The sequence below is a fragment of the Tamandua tetradactyla genome, chromosome 8 (assembly GCF_023851605.1).
Source record: "Tamandua tetradactyla isolate mTamTet1 chromosome 8, mTamTet1.pri, whole genome shotgun sequence".
NCBI lineage: Eukaryota > Metazoa > Chordata > Mammalia > Pilosa > Myrmecophagidae > Tamandua > Tamandua tetradactyla.
The window spans coordinates 46,862,938-46,882,886 of NC_135334.1; the positions used below are offsets into that span (position 1 = coordinate 46,862,938).

Consider the following 19,949-nt stretch of genomic DNA (forward strand, 5'->3'; position numbering starts at 1 on the left):
AATTTCAGTGCAAAGAATATCCTAAAGTTTAGACTTGATCAAAATTTACTGCATATAAGAAGGGGTGTTTCATTCAGAATAGATTGATTATTGAAGCATATTGCTAGCATCCATTCCCTTTCATATCACCATTTCCATACCATTTTTTCCCCTTCTCCAAATCTTTTGCAACGTGATAGGGGGATCTCAATTACTTAGAGGAACCAGTTTATTTCACCTCATCTTGGCTTTTGTGTTTGAGTTATTTTAAATATTTTCTTGTAAATATTTTGTAATATTTTACTTGTAGTAAAATGGATCACAATGTCATTTCCTAATACAAAGCAGAATTCGTGAGAAGAAAATGTACAATTCTTTGATTAAAAATATTTCTCACTGACTTAAACTTTGAGTGTTTCATGGAAAAATGAATAAATGTTTTAAACCAACCAAAAAAAAATTAGGCCTAAGATCACCCCCAAGAGAACCTCTTTTGTTGCTCAGAAATGGCATCTCTCTCTGGCACAGCAAATGAACTCACTGCCTTCCCCTCTCTACGTGGGATATGACTCCCAGGCGTGTAAACCTCCCTGGCAACAAAGGATAGAAATCCTAGAATGAGCTGGGACTTGGCATCAAGAGATTGAGAAAAACTTCTTGACCAAAAGGGGGGGAGAGAGAAATGACACAAAATAAAGTGTCAGTGGCTGAGAGATTTCAGAGTTGGGAGGTTATCCTGGGGATTATTCTTAGGCATTTATAGATATCCCCTTCTTAGCTTATGGTATGTTAGAGGGGCTAGCGGGAAGTACCTGAAACTGTAGAGCTGTGTTCCAGTAGCCATGTTTCTTGAAGATGATTGTATAATGTTATAGCTTTCACAATCTGATTGTGTGATTGTGAAAACCTTGGTTCTGATGCTCCTTTTATCTATGGTGTGGTCAAATGAGTAAAAAATATGGATAAAAAATAAACAATAGGGGGAACAAATGTTAAGATAAATTGAGTAGATTGAAATACTGGTGGTCAATGAGAGGAAGGGGTAAGGGGTACGCATTTGTGAGTTTTTTCTTTTTTTCTTTCTTTTGCTTTTCATTTTGCAAATATTCTCAAAAAATGATCATGGTGATGAATGCACAACTATGTGATATTGTGAGCCACTGATTGCAACCATAATAAGAATGTTTGTATGTTTGTTTGTTGTTTACAATAAAAATATTTTTTTAAAAAGGAAGAATTATTCAATTATGGTTTTTAGAATGGTAGTGACTGTATCTTTTGCTGAATTATTCATATAAACAAGAAACCAAACTGACAAAACTACGTCATAACTATTTGAACATCAGAGTGCTGTAAGAGCAAAGCATAGACACACTGCTCGGCTGCAGTGTTCTTTCCCACCTTTCTTCAACTGGCTAACTCATACATCTTGAATTCATGAATCACCTCTTCCAGGAAGCCTCCTCCAGGCCCCCGATATTGAGCTAATTATGCCTACTCAATTCTCTCAAGAAACTCTGTAACTTATACCTGCTTACACCCTCAGTTTTTATTTGATAATTGTTATAAGAAACAACCATGTAAAACAAGGTACTGAATTTGCTACAAAAATGTTGCTGAAAATATATATTTTTTCTATACCACTCTATATCCTTTATATAAATTTTCAGTGAGAAATTTCTTGTATAATTCAATACTGGAAAAAGATTTTCTTCTGAGGAATTCGTATGCTTTCTTCTTTCTGACAATGAGAATGACATAACTGATTATGTTTTTAATTTTAGATATGGCTGCCAGAAGGCTCAATGCAAAATTAAAGTTCTTTTAATGTTGGTGTATTTGTATAATCTTTTCCTTAGTTTTTTTTTAATTGTCATATATCTTTTGTTGTACACCACCTCAAATCCATTATAGAAAATGTAGAATTTCAATAAATATTTATAAAAATTGAAGTTAAGTGAAAAGAACAATTATCTAGTGAATTTACTTACTCTAAAGCAAACATGGATTAAGTAAAAATCTGTTTCTCTTATTTAGTTTAGAAATTTGTTTTTCCTGTCAGTTGCATCAATTTAGGCCTGTCTGAATATTCCTAATGAATCTGGATTCTGTAAGGGCTGACTTTATTAAACCTAAAGTATATTCCAAGGGTTAATTGCACAGATTTTGTCTTCTACGACTCTTACTGTAAGCAACACTTTGCAATCAACCTACTTCAAAGTTGTTTGCACTCATCTCTTTTTTTCCCTTCATTTCCCCATGCAAGCTTCCTTTATGTAAACCTTGCTGACCCTGAAACATATGTGTAAATTCTACATGCTTTGAAACTATAAACCTGAAATAGGAAAAAAAAAAAAGTATTTTGGACAGTGTTTCTTGTCTGCCATTAAATTATTGGAAGCTGTGACTATTTTTATTTATTTATTTATTTATTTATTTTGAGATTACTTCTTCTCTTCTCAATTAAAAAAAATCATTATTTACTTCACCCTAAAACCCTCAGAGTGCATGAATAGCATTTAACAACATAGCATTTTGATGATAGAGCCCAAGATTTGGAATTTAAACTCGGAGATCCAAAAATCTCTAGAGAGATTCAAAGATCTCTAGTGGGTAATACGAAGGATGCTGTTAATTTTTCATCTCTGTCTTACTATACAGATAGTATTGTTTGGACTATTAGGGTATTGTAAATCACAAACTATGTGAAAGCTTTGAAAGAAATGTACATGCTTTTTAGAACTAAATCCAGTCATGAACAGATTGCCTGGAAAGGGAAAGAATATGAACATATTCTGCCAAGAGAACACATTCTTCGGGAAACCATTACTCATCCAAAACATAGTCTGCATTGAATACTGCTCTCCCATGTAATTAGGTAGTGTTCCCAAGAGCACTGTCAAATCAGATCAAGAATTTTCTTGATGGCACCTATGAGACATAACATTCATTCATTTAAATATATATTTATCGAATGCTGCTTCATGCCCAAAACTCTGCTAGATGTTAGGACATGCCAGTGGGCACAGACAAGGATTCCTTTATGGAGTTTTGCTGGTCTGAATCTGTGGTGGACCCCAGAAAAGCCATGCCCTTTGATCCTCATTCAATATTGCTGGGTGGGAGCATTTTGATGGTTTCCATGAAGATGTGACCCACCCAATTGTGGGTGGCAACTTTTGATTAGATGATTTCCATGGAGGTGTGTCTCCACCAACTGAAGGTGGAATTGCTTACTGGAATCCTTTAAAAGAAGAAACATTTTGGAGAGAGTCCCTTTTTGGTAGAGCCACGAGAAAGCCAGCAGATGCCGCCATGTTCACCATGTGCCCTTCCAGCTGAGAGAGAAACGTTGAGCATTGCCTGCCTTCTTGAATCAAGGTATCTTTTCCCAGATGCCTTATATTGGACATTTCTATACACTTGTTTTAATTGGGACATTTTCTCAGCCTTAGAACTGTAAACTAGCAACTTATTAAATTCCCCTTGTTAAAAGCCATTCCGTTTCTGGTATGTTGCATTCCGGCAGCTAGCAAACTAGAAGAGGAGTATACATCCATAAAGGAATAAAAATAAGTAAATTATATGAAAAAATTAGAGGAAGATAAGGGAGATATGAGTGCAGGGGTATATGTGCAATTTTAAATAGGATATTCAAGATAGACCTCCAGAAGGAGAAACTTGAGAAAAGATTTGGAGGCGGTGTGAAAGCATTAATATTAGGCTGGAAAAGTTGTTACCAAGAACATGTCATAATCAATAAAAAGAATAAAAAGTCAGCTTCAAGTCATTTTGACTCAATTTTATCTTCAACTTGGAATGTTTCAAAGTGATTGCAATGCTAAATGAAGATATGTGGATTTTCCATTTGTTTTCAGACCAAAATATGAGTTTCTTTTAAGGTCAAGGAGATGTGGCTGTCTCCTACAACTCCTTTAGTTATCATGCATTGGAGCAGAACTGCAGTAGGTGAGCTTGAAAGTATAAGCAACTCACCACATAGATGTGATAAACATTAGATATCCAACATTAGATACTGAAAACTGAGGTGCCAAAGCTTGACAGTTCATACAAAACTTTCCAGGAGATTCAATAACAATACATCAAGATGTAATCTCTTCCAAGACAAAGTCATCCTTCCTGAGATGCCAGAAATCTTTTATCTGCTTCGCAGTGCCTGAAGCAATATATCAAGCAGTCATGAAAATGCCTTGAATATGAAAGTAATTTTTTTAAACTTTTTTAATTAATTAATTTAAAAAAATTAAACCAAACATTTAAATTTAAACATTCTACATATACAATCAGTAATTCTTAATATCATCACATAGTTGCATATTCATCATTTCTTAGTACATTTGCATGGATTTAGAAAAAGAAATAAAAAGACAACAGAAAAAGAAATAAAATGATAATAGGGAAAAAAAACTATACGTACCATACCCCTTACCCCTCGCTTTATGAAAGTAATTTTAATGAATTAAAGAAGGAAGGCAACATGTCCACAGCTGTGTAGTTTAGGAACTGTGATCAAACTGAGACAAATGAACATAGTCAATGCAAAATGATAATTACTATATTAAGTTACAATCACAGAGATCATATTACTTGAATAGATCAAAATAATAGAGAAAAATTTAAAAAATTATTTCAGATTGTTCAATATATTGATATTATTTAACATGTCTCTGAGGTCACTAGAAAAAAAGCTTAGTAGCTATGGTCTTCAATTACTACCAAAATTTTAGTAAATGGCTTAGTTGTCTGTCCTTTCATCTGACATATACCATATACCTCCTTCATTCTTTTAATGAATTAGAGAACTACCTCTTATAGAATACATATAATATGCCTGGCATTGAACTAGATTCTTTTCCACATAGCGCCTCAATCCTCAAATCTCAGTTTATACAATATGTATGTGTGTACCATTGTGTGCTCGTGGTATGAGATAGAGTACTGAAGAAGGTAAATTAGCCACATTTTGCAGAAGTTCATCGAAGTTAAATGACTGCTCTAAATTCACATACCCAGGAAGTATCAAAACCAGGACTTTACTCAAGATTTCTGGCTCTATTAAACCATCTAGTACTTGACAGAGGCCTCTATAATGACTATGATTTGCATAGTGTTTTATTGTTCATGAAGTACATTGATATATTATTGAATTATATCATGATCCTAAGATCGTTCTAATCATCTTGGTCTTCCTCAAAAGTTATCAGTGTATGATATTATGACTGTTGATTCTGCGAACTCTGCAGAATGAACATGCCTATCTTTTGTGTGCAAATTTTCATATACTCATATGACAAACTCCTTCTGTTTGCCTCATCTCATGTTGAGGAAAGAAACTGCATTTTCAATAAATACAACAATCTAAACAATGGCAAATTATTTATGTTCTCTAAGAGCTGTCTCCTCAACTCTCTTGATACAAACTATAAACAGGGATAATACCTATTTATCTAATTCACAGGATTACTGTAAAGATAAAGTAATAATATTGTGTATATAAAAGTTGAAAATTGCTTGTGATAATAATATTTTACATTATCTAATTATTATTATTAAAGATCATTTATGGGTATCTTTATAGTACATTTGCTTCTTTATTTTCATTGCTTTTCAGCCTACATAAATACATGCTCGATATTAAAGGTTTGCAAAATATTGAAATATATAGAGTAGAAAGTTAAAATTCTACTTCATGCTCATATTCCTCAATCCAAATAACTTTCCTTTCAAAGAGGTAATAATGATTACTATTAGATACTTGTCCTTGGAGTATGCATTTTACGCATTTAAATGTATTTAATTTTTTCTAAATATATATGAATCTAACATATTTTACTTGGCAACTTTTTGTTTGTTTTTGCTAACAACATTTCTTGGAGATCTTGAATAGCTGTGTAGTTGTACCTTACAATGGACAAACTACTTCCTATTTTTGTGCGCATGTCTATAATGAAAGACCTTGAATATATATCTTCATGGACATACAAGCAAATTTTACTAAGCTAGAATCCTAGAAGTGGAATATCTGTATCAAAGAACATATTATTAATTTTCATAAATAATAACAAAAGTCCCTCAAAAGGAGACTATGCCAAATTATACATCCTCCAACTATATATCAGTATATGAGTTGGAGTCTCTTGTAAATACTATTATCCATACGACATCCAGTGAGTTATATATTTCAACATTTTAAATTGTTATAACACATAAATAAAAAAGCAATAAATTTCAAAGTACATTTTAGCAAGTAGTTATAAAACAAATTTCAAAGTGTGGTAGGGGTTACAATTTTACAATTTCAGGGATTTCCTTCTAGTTGCTATAAGGCACTGGAGACTGAAAAGAAATATCAGTATACCGATTCAGTAATCATATTCATTTGTTAAATCCTATCTTCTCTATTGCAATTCCTCCTTCTTCTTTGATCTTTCTCCCAATCTTTAGGGATATTTGGGCACCAACCATTCTAACTTCTTCATGTTGAAAAGGGGTGTCAACATTATGGGGTAGGGGGTTGCAAAGAGACAGGCCACATCTGAGCCACAGAACAGGCTCTCTGGAAGTAACTCTTAGACATTATTACAGGTAGGCTTAGATTCTCCTTTACAGAAATAAGTTTCATAAGAGCAAGCCTCAAGGTCAAGGACTTGGCATATTTACTTGTGAGTCCCTAATGTTTGATAGAGTATCAGAGGTTTCCCAGGTTAGAAAGCTTAATAGTTCCATATTTTTTCTCCAGTCCCTCAAGGGACTTTGCCAGTACTTTATAATTATCTGCCCATCATACTCTGGAATATATCCAGGTATTGCATTAAATTATGCAGAATTGCAAGACCCTGTTCCCAATTCTAGGCATCATGTGTTTAGGCTGTTTAACTGAACTGAGCAGACAGGTTAAGTTAGATTGTGTGCTACAGAAAATTTAGGTTTTGGACAAAGTAAACCTTTTTTATTTCAGTCTTATTCAGTAGGTGAAGATCTAAAATATTGATAATATCATCCTTTACCCCAATTTACCTTGGCCCCAAGCAGATCAGCTTCATTCTTCTTTCTATTTGAAGCCTGATATATTTTTTCAGCTTCTTTAACAGTTGCTGTATATAGGGATGCTGACTTTCAGAGTTGTAGAACTTCAGCTCTGTATCTTAGGTATCACACAGGTACCAATATTAACAGGAAAATACCAGTTTATACACACATAGCATAGCATCTCAGAATTTAGAAATAGCACTTAAAGCTCAGGAATAAATAAGTCTGCTGTAAGAGCTTACAATCTAGGCACCAATTTTCTTATAAGTATTTCCTAAAAGAGACCATAAAATATTGGTTCTTTGGTTTCTGGCTTATTTTGCTCAACATAATGTCCTCATGGTTCATTCACCTCATTGTATGCCTCCTGATTTTGTTACATTCTATAGCCATATAATATTCCATCATAGGTATACACCACAGATTGTCCTTCTGTTTCTCAATGTACCCTTTGGCTACCTCCATTCATTGGGTATCATGAATAATGTTGCCATAAACATCAATGTGCAAATGTCTATTCGAGTCTCTGCTTTCAGTTCTTTTGAGTGTATTCCCAGTAATGGGATTGCCTAATCATATGGTGACTTGTATTTAGCCAATTTTGGATCCACTACATTACTCTCAGGAGGGGCTGCCCAATTTTGCTACTCTACCACTACCAACACTGAATAGGTATACCTCTCTCTCTACATTATCTCTGGCACTTGAATCTTTCTGCTTATTTACTTATTTTGAATCTCATTTTATTGAGATATATTCGTCTAGCAAATATTCTATCAAAAATAAAGTTTCACAGTATCCTCACTTAGTTTTACAATCATCATCACTTTCAATTTTAGACAATTTTCTGTGGCCCAAAGAGAAAAATAGGGACTTCCGGAGAAGATGGCGGTTTAGTAAGACGCACGGGTCTTAGTTCCTCCTCCAGAAAAGCAACTAAAGAAACAGAAACAATACGAAACAGCTCCCGGGGTCACAACAGAGACCAAAAAGACAGCGTACCCCATTCTGGAACGGCTGAACGGGCAGGGAGAATCCGCTGCGGTGAGATACCCAAGGGGCGCGCGTTTTCCCGGCCGGGGTGGCTGGCGACTGGGGTCCCCTCTACGCACATGGCTCCCCGGTCCGACTGGGAACGTTGGATAGCGGGGCCCTCCCGTCACGCTTGGCGTCTCGGGCCAGCTGGGCAATTTGGACCAGCACTCCCCCAAGCCGTGGCGGCCAGCGACCCCCACCTCCACACGCGGTTTCCCAGGCCCACTGCCCCGCAGACAGACGAGCGCCACGAGCGCCACCTACTGGGCAGGAAAAGAAAAACAGAGCCCAGAGATTTCACAGAAAAACCTTTCAACCAGCTGGGTCCCACACCCAGGGAAATCTGATCAAATGCCCAGACACCAGCAGAAAATAATGGATGACGCTCGGAAAATTGAAGATATGGCCCAGTCAAAGGAACAAACCAATAGTTCAAATGAGATACAGGAGCTGAGACAACTAATGCTGAATATACGAACAGAAATGGAAAAACTCTTCAAAAACCAAATCAATAAATTGAGGGAGGACATGAAGAAGACATGGGCTGAACAAAAAGAAGAAATAGAAAATCTGAAAAAACAAATCACAGAACTTATGGGAGTGAAGGACAAAGAAGAAAAAATGGAAAAAACAATGGATACCTACAATGGTAGATCTAAGGAGACAGAAGCTACAATTAGTGAACTGGAGGATGGAACATCTGAATTCCAAAAAGAAACAGAAACTATAGGGAAAAGAATGGAAAAACTTGAGCAGGGGATCAGGGAACTGAATGACAATATGAAGCGCACAAATATACGTGTTGTGGGTATCCCAGAAGGAGAAGAGAAGGGAAAAGGAGGAGAAAAACTAATGGAAGAAATTATCACTGAAAATTTCCCAACTCTTATGAAAGACCTAAATTTACAGATCCAAGAAGTGCAGCGCACCCCAAAGAGAATAGACCCAAATAGGCGTTCTCCAAGACATTTACTAGTTAGAATGTCAGAGGTCAAAGAGAAAGAGAGGATCTTGAAAGCAGCAAGAGAAAAACAATCTGTCACATACAAGGGAAACCTAATAAGACTATGTGTAGATTTCTCAGCAGAAACCATGGAAGCTAGAAGACAGTGGGATGATATATTTAAATTACTAAAAGAGAAAAACTGCCAACCAAGACTCCTATATCCAGCAAAATTGTCCTTCAAAAATGAAGGAGAAATTAAAACATTTATAGACAAAAAGTCACTGAGAGAATTTGTGACCAAGAGACCAGCTCTGCAAGAAATACTAAAGGGAGCACTAGAGTCAGATACGAAAAGACAGAAGAGAGAGGTATGGAGTAAAGTGTAGAAAGAAGGAAAATCAGATATGATATATATAATACAAAAGCCAAAAGGGTAGAGGAAAATATTATCCAAACAGTAATAACACTAAAAGTTAATGGACTGAATTTCCCAATCAAAGACAAAGAATGGCAGAATGGATTACGACCCAGCAATACCACTGCTAGGTATCTACTCAAAGGACTTAAGGGCAAAGACACAGATGGACATTTGCACACCAGTGTTTATAGCAGCATTATCTACAATTGCAAAGAGATGGAAACAGCCAAAATGTCCATCAACAGACGAGTGGCTAAACAAACTGTGGCATATACCTATGATGGAATATTATGCAGCTTTAAGACAGACTAAACTTATGAAGTATGTAATAACATGGATGGACCTAGAGAACATTATGCTGAGTGAGTCTAGCCCAAAACTGAAGGACAAATACTGTATGTTCCAACTGATGTGAACCGACATTCGAGAATCAGCTTGGAATATATCATTGGTAACAGAGACCAGCAGGAGTTAGAAACAGGGTAAGATAATGGGTAATTGGAGCTGAAGGGATACAGACTGTGCAACAGGACTAGATACAAAAACTCAAAAATGGACAGCACAATAATACCTAAGTGTAATGTAACTAGGTTGGAACACTGAATGAAGCTCCACCTGAAAAAAAAAAATAAAAAAATAACATTGGTGGTTAATACTGTTCTAAAACAAGTAAATGAGTAAATGAGAATTATTTTAAAACCCCACTGTGTGTGTGTGTGTGTGTGTGTGTGTGTGTGTGTATGCATATGTATATAACTAATTTTCTTTAACAAAGATAAATGACTTTTCTCCCTGTGAAAAATCTGTTTGAAAATTGATTAAAAAATAAATGGGTGCTTTCCATAACACTGGTAAAAAAAAAAAAAAAAAAAAAAAAAAAAGAGAAAAAATAACAGACACACTCAAACTAGAGAGAAAATCCAAAACTCCGCTTCACTCTTGTCCCACCCCCCAATTATTTACCCCTAGTATTGTTGTGGTGCTAGTGATGTATTTCAATTAAATATAGATCATAGCATGCAACAAGTAGTTTTCCCATATACCCCTCTATTATTAACTCTTTGTACAAGTATCATACCTTTGAAGTAGTTCATGCAAGAACTTTCTTATATTTGTAGTGCTAATGGGTGAGGTACATAGTTCTAAACAACCCCTTTCAATCATATTCACCTTTAATATGGTACTACTACTTAGAAACCCACTAATGAACTACAATCACCTCTATCCACTCCCATACTTAAGTTCAACCTCATTAACTAGTCTGTGCGTATTAGGTAATTGTTCCCTCTTCTCTAACCTCTGTCTATCTCTAGGTCCCCTATAGTCTACATTTTGAGACTCTGAATTTACATTTTCCAGGGGATTCATATTAGTGAAATCATGCAGTATCTATCCTTTGTGTTTGGCTTATTTCATTCAGCATTATGTCCTCAAGGTACACCCATGTTGTCATTTGCTTCAGGACCTTATTTCTTCATACTGCTGTGTAATATCCCAATGTACATATATTCCACACTTTGTTTATCCATTCATCGGTTGATGGACACCTGGATTGTTTCCATTATTGGCAACTGTGAATAATTCTACTATGAACAGTGGTGCGCAAATAACTGTTTGTAACATTGCTTTCAGCTCTTCTTGGGTATAAACTGAGTAGTGGTATTATTGGGTTGCAAGGCAAATTGATATTTAATTTCTGAGGAACTGCTGAACTGCCTTCCACAGTGGCTGTACTATTATACATTCCTACCAGCAGTGAATAAGTGTTCCTGTTTCTCCACATTCTCTCTGAACGTTTGTAATTTCTGTTTGTGTAATGGCAGCCATTCTTACAGGTGTGAGCTGATATCTCATTGTGGTTTTGATTTGCATTTCCTTATAGCTAATGAAGATGAACATCTTTTCATGTGGGTTTTAGCCTCTCTGAACGTTTGTAATTTCTGTTTGTATAATGGCAGCCATTCTTACAGGTGTGAGCTGATATCTCATTGTGGTTTTGATTTGCATTTCCTTATAGCTAATGAAGATGAACATCTTTTCATGTGGGTTTTAGCCATTTGTATTTCCTCTTCGGAAAAATGTCTATTCATATCTTTTGCCCATTTTACAATTGGATTGTTCACTTTTTTGTTGTAGAATTGTATGATTTCTTTATATATACTGGATATCAAACTCTTATTAGATATAAGATTTCTAAATATTTTTTCCTATTGAGTTGGCTCTTCTTCACCTTTTTGACAAAGTCTTCTGAGGCACAGAAGCAACTGATTTTAAGGAGTTCCCATTTATCTTTTTTTTTTTTTTTCATTGCTTGGACTTTGGATTTAAGGTCAAAGAAACTACTTCCTACTACTAGGGCTTGAATATGTTTCCCTATGTATTCTTCTAGGAGTTTTATGGTATTGGGTCTTGTAGTTAGGTCTCTGATCCAGTTTGAGTTAAATTTTTTAGAGGGTAAGGGTCCTGTTCATTCCTTTGGCTATGGATATCCAGTTCTCACAGGCCTATTTATTGAAAAGACTATTCTGTCCCAGTTCAGTGGGTTTGGGGATCCTATCAAAGATCAACTGACCATATATCTGGTGGTCTATTTCCAAACCCTCAATTCTACTCCATTGATCTATATTTCTATCTTTGTGTCAATATATGTTGTTTTGACCACTCTGTCTTTATAATAAGCTTTACAATAAGGAAGTGTAAGTCCCCCTACTTTGTTCTTCTTTTAAAAGGTGTTTTTGACTATTTGAGCCCCCTTTCCCTTCCAAATAAATTTGATAACTAGCTTTTCCAAGTCTTTAAAGTAAGTTGTTGGAATTTTGATTGGTATTGTATTGAATCTGTAAATCAATTTGGTTAGAGTTGACATCTTAATGACATTTGACCTTCCTATCCATGAACATGGAATGTTTTTTCCACCTATTTAGATCTTTTCTGAGAAGACCTTTTAGCAATATTGTGTAGGTTTATGTGTACAGATCCTTTACAACCCAGAAACCTGATTCTTTCACTTGATATTATGAATGAAATTTTTTTCTTAATTGTCTCCTTAGGTAGGTCATTACTTGGGCATAGAAACATCACTGATTTTTGCACATTCATCTTGTATCCCACCACTTTGCTGTGTTTGTTTATTAGCTCAATTAGCTTTGTTGTAGATTTCTCAGGATTTTCCAAGTATAGGATTATGTCATTTCCAAATAATGAAAGTTTTACTACTCCCTTTCCAATTTGGATATCTTTTATTTCTTTTTCTTGCCTAATTGCTCTAGATAGACCTTCTAGTACAATGTTAAATAATAGTGAAGGCAGTGGGTATCATTGTCTCGTTTCTGATCTCAGGAGAAAGGTTTTCAGTCTCTCACTATTGAGCATGATGCTGGCTGTGGGTTTTTCATATATTTCCTTTAACATATTTAGGAAGATTCCTACCTTTTGAAGTGTTTTTATTAGAATGATGCTAAGTGTTGTTGAATGTTTTTTAAACATCAATCAAGATGGTCATGTGATTTTTCCCTTTCAGCTTGTTAATATGTTGTATTATAATGACAGATTTTCTTGTGTTGAACCACTGTTGCATCCCTGGAATAAACCCCACTTGGCTGTGGTGTATAATTATTTTAATGTGCTGTTGGATTCTATTTGCAAGTACTTTTGTTGAAAATTTTTGCATCTGTATTCATTACAGACATTAGCCTGTAGTTTTGTTTTATCCAGTTTTGGTATTAGCATGATATTAGCTTCATAAAATTAGTTAAGTAGTGTTCCTTCTTCCTCAATTTTTTGGAAGTTCTTAAGCAGGTATGGTGTTAGTTCTTCTTGGAATGTTTGGCAAAATCCCCCTGTGAAGCCATCTGGCCCTGGACTTTTCTTTTTGGGAAGATTTTTGATGACTGACTGAATCTCTTTACTTATGATTGGTTTGATGTCTTGTGTTTATTTGAGGCAGTGTAGGTTATTCATGTGTTTCTAGGAATTTGTCCGTTTCAAATAAGTTGTCTAGTTCGTTGGCATATAGTTGTTCATAGTAGCCTCATAATTTTTTTTAAAAATTCTTTAGGGTCTGTTGTAACGACCCTCTCTCATTTCTTATTTTATTTGTATTCTCTCTCTTTTTCCCTCTGTCAGCCTAGCTAAGGGTCCATCAATTTTACTGATTTTCTCAATGAACCAACTTTTGATTTTATTGATTCTTCCTACTGTTTGTTGTTGTTGTTATTGTTCTCTGATTCATTTATTTCTGCTTTAATTTTTGTTATTTCTCTTCTGTTTGCTTTGGGGTTAGTTTGCTATTCTTTCTCAGGTGAGCCATTAAGTCCTCAAGTTTGGCTCTTTCTTCTTTTTTCGGGGGGGAGGTGGGTAATGCATGGTCCAGGAATCGAACCTGGGTCTCCTGCATGGAAGGTGAACATTCTACCACTGAATCTTTCTTCTTTTTTTTAATATAGGCATTTAGGGCAATAAATTTCCTGCTCAGCACTGCCTTTGCTGAATCCCATAAGATCTGATATATTGTATTCTAATTCTCATGTTCTCCAGATATTTACCAATTTCTCTTGCAATTTCTTCTTTGACCCACTGAGTACTTAAGAGTGTTACTTAATTTCCATAGATTAGTTATAGTTCTGGTTCTTTGGTGATAATTGATTTCCAGCTTCATTCCGTTGTGATCAGAAAAGTGCTTTGAATAATGTCATTCTTTTAAAATTTATGAAGACCTGTTTTGTGTCCCAGCATATGATCTATCCTGGAGAATGTTCCAGAACACTAAAGAAGAATGTATATCCTGGAGTTTTGGGGAATGATGATCTCTCTCTATATATGTCCGGTAGGTCTAATTCATTTATCACATTGCTTCTGTTCTCTATTTCATTATTGGCCCTCTGTCTGGTTGTTCTAACTATCAAAGAAAGTGATGTATTAAAGTCTCCCAATATTATTGTTGAAACACTGATTGCTCTCTTCAGTTTTGCCAGTGTTTGCTTCGTGAACTTTGGAGCTCTTTAATTGGGAGTATAAACATTTATGATTGTTAATTCTTCTTGGTGAATTATTCCTTTTAGTAATATGTAGTCTCCTTCCTCGCCTCTTCTGATATCTTTGCATTTAAAGTTTATTTTGTCTGATAATAATATAACTATTTCTGCTTTCTTTTGGTTTCAGCATGCATAGATATCTTTAAAAATATTTTTAGAATATATTTTTCCATCCTTTCACTTTCAATCTATTTATATCCTTGGGTCTAAGATGAGTCTCTTGTAAATAGCATAGAGATGTATCATATTTTTAAATCCATTCTTTCAATTTGTATTTTTTAATTAGTGAGTTTAGGGCAATTAACATTTTAAGTTATTCTGTAAAGGCAGTTCTTGAATCTACCATCCTATCCTTTGGTTTTCATTTGTCAGCTCTATATATTTGTCTCATCTTTCTTTTTTTATCTTTTAAATTACCCTTACTGATAGTCTTCAATTTTGTATCCTCCTCCAGACCTCCTTCTCCTTTCTTTTTTTTTTTTTTCAGCTGACAGGACTCCCTTTAGTATTTCTTGCCGTGCAAGTCTCTTGTTTACAAATTCTCTCAGCATTTGTTTGTCTGTGAAAATTTTAATCTCTCCCTCAATTTTTTTTTAACTTAAAAAATTATATAATAGAACATATATACAAAGCAAAGAAAGAAAAAAGCAATAGTTTTCAAAGAACTCTTCAACAAGTAGTTACAGGACAGATCCCAGAGTTTGTCATCGGCTACCATACCATCCTCCCTAATTTTTCCTTCTAGCTGCTCTAAAATATAGTTTCTTTCACTTTTGAAGGAGAATTTTGCTGCATAAAGAATTCTTGGCTGGAAATTTTTCTCTTTCAGAAAAAACCTTCTTGCCTCCATGGTACCTGTTATGTAGTCTAAACTTGTTCTTATATGGTTTTCCTTACATGTGGTGAAAGCAGTCTTGTTGCTTTCAGGATTTTCTGCTTCTCTTTAGAATTTGACAGTTTGATTAGCATGTGTCTTGGCATGGATCTATTTGGATTTATTCTATTTGGAGTTTGTTAGACTTCTTTGATTTACATATTTATATCTTTTATTAGGGTTGGGAAGTTTCCCTCAATTATCTCCTCAAATAATCTTCCTAGCCCTTTTCTCTTCTGGAACACCAGTGATTCTTATATTTGTGTGCTTCATGTTGTCCACAATGAGTGATATTTTAATTGTTATTTTTCCTACCATCAGTGAGGTGTGACATATCTTAGCATGCATATTATTGGCCAATTGCATTTATTTACCCATGAAATAACTTTTTATGTCTCTACCTGTTTTCCCACTGGATTATGGTGACTATATGATTTTTAGGCACTCTGTATTTATTATGGCCATTTCCCCCTTTTTGCTTTATATGTAGCAAGTTTTTTCTTCCAGTTTGTCACTTGTTTTTTATTTTTGTTTATGTATTATTCACCAAAACAAAATTTTGTATGTTTATATAGGCAAATCTGTTACTCTTTTCCATTTTGGTAAATAGGCAAATCTGTTACTCTTTTCCATTTTGGTAAAAATGTATTGTGAGTTTGAAAATGATATACAATCTTTTATAGCTTCATGCCTCTGATTGACAAATTGTGGACTATGGGATAATTAAGTACCAATACAATGAAGACAATTTTAGATATTTACCTTTCTGGTTATATATGGCTATATAACAAATCACCCTAAAATTTAGTGGAACAAAACAAACTATTTATTATGCTCACATATTCTGAACAGGGCACAGAGGGGATTTGTCTCTGGCCCACTATATTTGGGGCTCCAGCTGGATAATTGAAGGCTATGGGTGGCTAAATGACTAGGGACGGAATAATCTAAATGCTTGCTCACTCACATGTCAGCAGATGATGCTTTTTGAATGTCTATCAGCTTTAACATCCAAACACAACATTGCTAAGTGACCTGGGATTTCTCATGATATGGTAGCTGGGTTCCAAAGGCAAGCACCCTGAGAGAGTCAGGTGAAAACCATATCTTTTATGGCCTAGCACTGGAAATTACAAAATGTCACTTCTGTATTTGCAGTTTAACCCAGATCCAAGGGGACAGAACATAGACTTCAAATCTCAATGGGGTAGTGTTAAGATCTTATTGTATGAAGATGACGTGGGATGGCTTGTATGTGTGTAACCCGCTTTGGAATATTCAGTCTGCCACATTTAAACCCCAATTTTGCTACTCTTTTTTGGCTGATTTTGCAAAATACTTGCACATTCACTTGTCTTTGAAATATACAGATTCACATATGTACTGCAGTTCTATTTACCATTTATAATATTCTGAGCTATTCCGCCTTTTACTCTCTATTCAAAATAATATTAAACAATATTCAGGTGTTATTCTAAATTCTGCCCTCTTTACGAAAAGAGTTATAGATGGTTCTGCATGATGTGCTGGTACAAGTCAAAAGTGGACTGAGAGAACATCACAGCTCTACAAAAAGGTGGCTCTAAAGGATATTGAAGGAGGAAAATCATTCTAAATGGCATATTTTGAATGATATATCAGGTTGTTCACTTTGCCCATAAGGAGACATGGCCAGAATTCTAATTCTCTATCAGCTTATGGTCACTGCCTGTTTGGTCAAATGTTAAAGTAAATGGAAGGAATTCAATTGAAAGACTGGTAACAAGGAAATCTGAGGAAAGGCTTGAGATATACATCTTGGATTGGGTCAAGAGTGTGAGATATGTGTGTTCCATGTGAATGTACACTAAACAGCACCCACTAGAGAAGGGACTTTCCAATAAATCTAGTAAACGAGATGACCTATTTTTTTTTAAGTCAGCAACACCCTTTCCCAGCCACCCCAGTACTTACTTAACACATTTATAAATAAAGTGATCATGATGGCAAGGGTAAAAGTTGAATATGGGCTGAGCAATATGGACTTTCTTTAGCCAAAGCTGGTAATAAATGTCACCGGTAGTATATTGATTATATTAATCCCTGCCATTATGAAGTGGACAATATTTTATCCTCAGAGGAATAGGGATTTATTCTGGATATAGACCTGTCTTCTCTGCCTGACATGCTTTTGTCCATCACCAACTTTCTTGGATTTATACAGTACCTTATTTATTGCCATGTCATTTCATGAAACACTGCATTTGAACATGTAATTTAATTCTGCAGCTAAAGAAAAGAGACAATGAGAAATGTTTACTGGAATCAGTTTTTACCACGTACACTGTGTTAGTTTAGAAGCTGCTAGAATGTGATATACCAGAACTGGAACAGCTTTTACAAAAGGGGAATTTAATAAGTTACAAGTTTAGAATTCTAAGGCAATGAAAATACCCAAATTAAGGCACTAACAAAAAGTTAGCTTTATTCAAGGAAGGTCTATGGGTTAGGAACACCTTTGTCAGCTGGATAGTCACGTGGCTGGCATGTGCCTCTTCAGGTTTGGGCTTGCTTAACATGTCATGGTAACATCTTCTGGGCTCCAAGCGTCTCCAAGCATCTATATCTCTGTCCTCCACATGTCTGCATCTGTGTCAGCTCTGCTGTGAAGTTTCTGTCAGCTCTGAGGCTCCTGCCTGTCATTTCTCTAGGCTCTAAGGTTTCTGTTGTTTCTGATTTTCTCCAAAATGCTTCCTCTTTTAAAGGATTCAAGTAATCTAATCAAGACCCACCTGGAATGGGTGGAATCACATCTCCACCTAATCAAAGTTAAAATCCACAATTGGGTATGTCACATCTCCCTGGAGAAAATCTTATCAAAAGATTCCAACCTACAGTATTGAATAAGAATTAAAAGAAACAGGTGTTCCTACAAGATTGGATCAGGATTAAAATATGTCTTTTCTGGGTTACATAATATTTTCAAACCAGCACATACCCCATCATGAAAAAGTTGGTATTATAGAATAGTGAAGTGATATATTGAAGACTTAATTATGATATTGGTCATCTTAAGTTCGGCCCTATAGAATGTAACACATGCCCTGACACAGCCACCAATATAAGGTACTCCTTTCCCCACAGACATTCATAGGTCTGTTATTAAATGTATGGAGGTAAGAGTAGCTCCACTTACTATAATACCTAATAGCAAAATGTTTGCTCCCATCCTATCTCCCATTTGTAGATAGACAATTTCACCAGTGGACATAATAGTGGCCCATCAAAGTGACAGTTAAAACATTTTGAGTTCCTTGTGTCTTTGAATTTACAGATAAAAAGGGGATTCCTGAATCAGTAAAGACTGATCCTGTTTGGCAAAGTGAAATGGGGTTGCTGCTACATAATGGGGCATGAAGGAACATATTCGGTACCTAGGGGATTTTATGGAAGTGCTTCTTGTAAGTGCCCTACCCAGTGGTTAAAGATAATGGAAGACCACAGTAGCACAAAACAGGTGGGAACTTCATGGGTCATATCTTTTTGTAACAAATATTTGGATCACCCAAAGAGTCAAAGAACTCCAACTAGCTGAGATACTAGAAGATACTAGAAGAGGAAAAAGGAAACATGGAATGGGTGGTAGAAGAATCATGAATTCAATCAAAGGCCTTGTGATAAATTGTGGAAATAAGGACTATAACAGCTCCCCATATTTTCTTCTTTGTTCTTTTATGTCTATATTTTCTTTACCTATTCATCTCCTTTTACCCTACTACTTTATGTACTATGAGTGACTAACTTTATTATTTAACCTTTGGGTTACAGTATATGATGGTGGGGTTGTGATTTAAGTAGAGAAGGAATAAATATCACTCAGAAACAGACTGATGAGACTTTGGGCTTCCCCTTTTGAAAATAAATGTGTGTTCCTCTATATAGGCAGTTTAACTATAGCTGGAAGCATGTTGTTGAAAATGTTATTTGGAAATTTAAATATCAATAGAAGGGTGTTTTTGAAAGTGAATAGCCAAAGGGATGAATTGCAGATCATATAGTAGATGGGCCCCAGCTACTTATTAGTGTGTTTTCTTGAACTGCAGAGGCTAGAAAGCTACAAAATGCATTTTTTCAGACTTCCTTGTATGTATGATTTAGTATGTAAATTTAGTTATATCAATCAGATGCATACACAAAAGACCTGGAAATTGGAAATAAAGCAGAGGCCATCAATATGCTATTTTGACAGACTGCTAGCCTTGCAGGTATCAGTTCTTTGATCCTTGCACTGTGGCTTGTTTGTAGTAATTGCAGAAGTTCCAATGACAGCATCCCAATCCCCCAGTTTCCTGATTCTAGCACACATAGTAGTTTCCCTCGAAAGCCTGTGTAATTCTGAGCATCATTTCTGAAGGCCCCATCTAGAGGCTAGTCTTTCATCCCTTTCTTGATTTTATGGGCATTTAATTATTTGTTTTAAATGTGTTACTATTTAAAATAAACTGCAGAACACAGAGGGCAGGGAAGAGAATCCTAGACTTCTCAGGCATTAAATTATTCTAAAAGAAATCTTTGGTTATGTTTTTTATATAGAACTGCCATATAAGCCTATGTTTTTGAGAGAATCATGCTGAC

The 19,949-nt window shown here is 35.3% G+C and overlaps 1 long non-coding RNA gene across 2 annotated transcripts in view; it reads right to left on the reverse strand.

The window, feature by feature from the left end:
• Nucleotides 1–3,855: 3,855 nt before the first annotated feature.
• The window catches only part of LOC143644339 (uncharacterized), a 43,028-nt gene continuing 26,934 nt past the window's right edge, over nt 3,856–19,949 (reverse strand). Inside the window, exons 2-4 of one of the 2 annotated variants that reach the window (XR_013156633.1) lie at nt 7,018–7,144; nt 4,418–4,514; nt 3,856–4,156 (exon numbers count right to left, since the gene is read on the reverse strand). This is a non-coding gene — a long non-coding RNA (uncharacterized LOC143644339). The remainder of the gene's footprint in view (nt 4,157–4,417; nt 4,515–7,017; nt 7,145–19,949) is intronic. The other variant, XR_013156634.1, reaches the window with a different exon arrangement.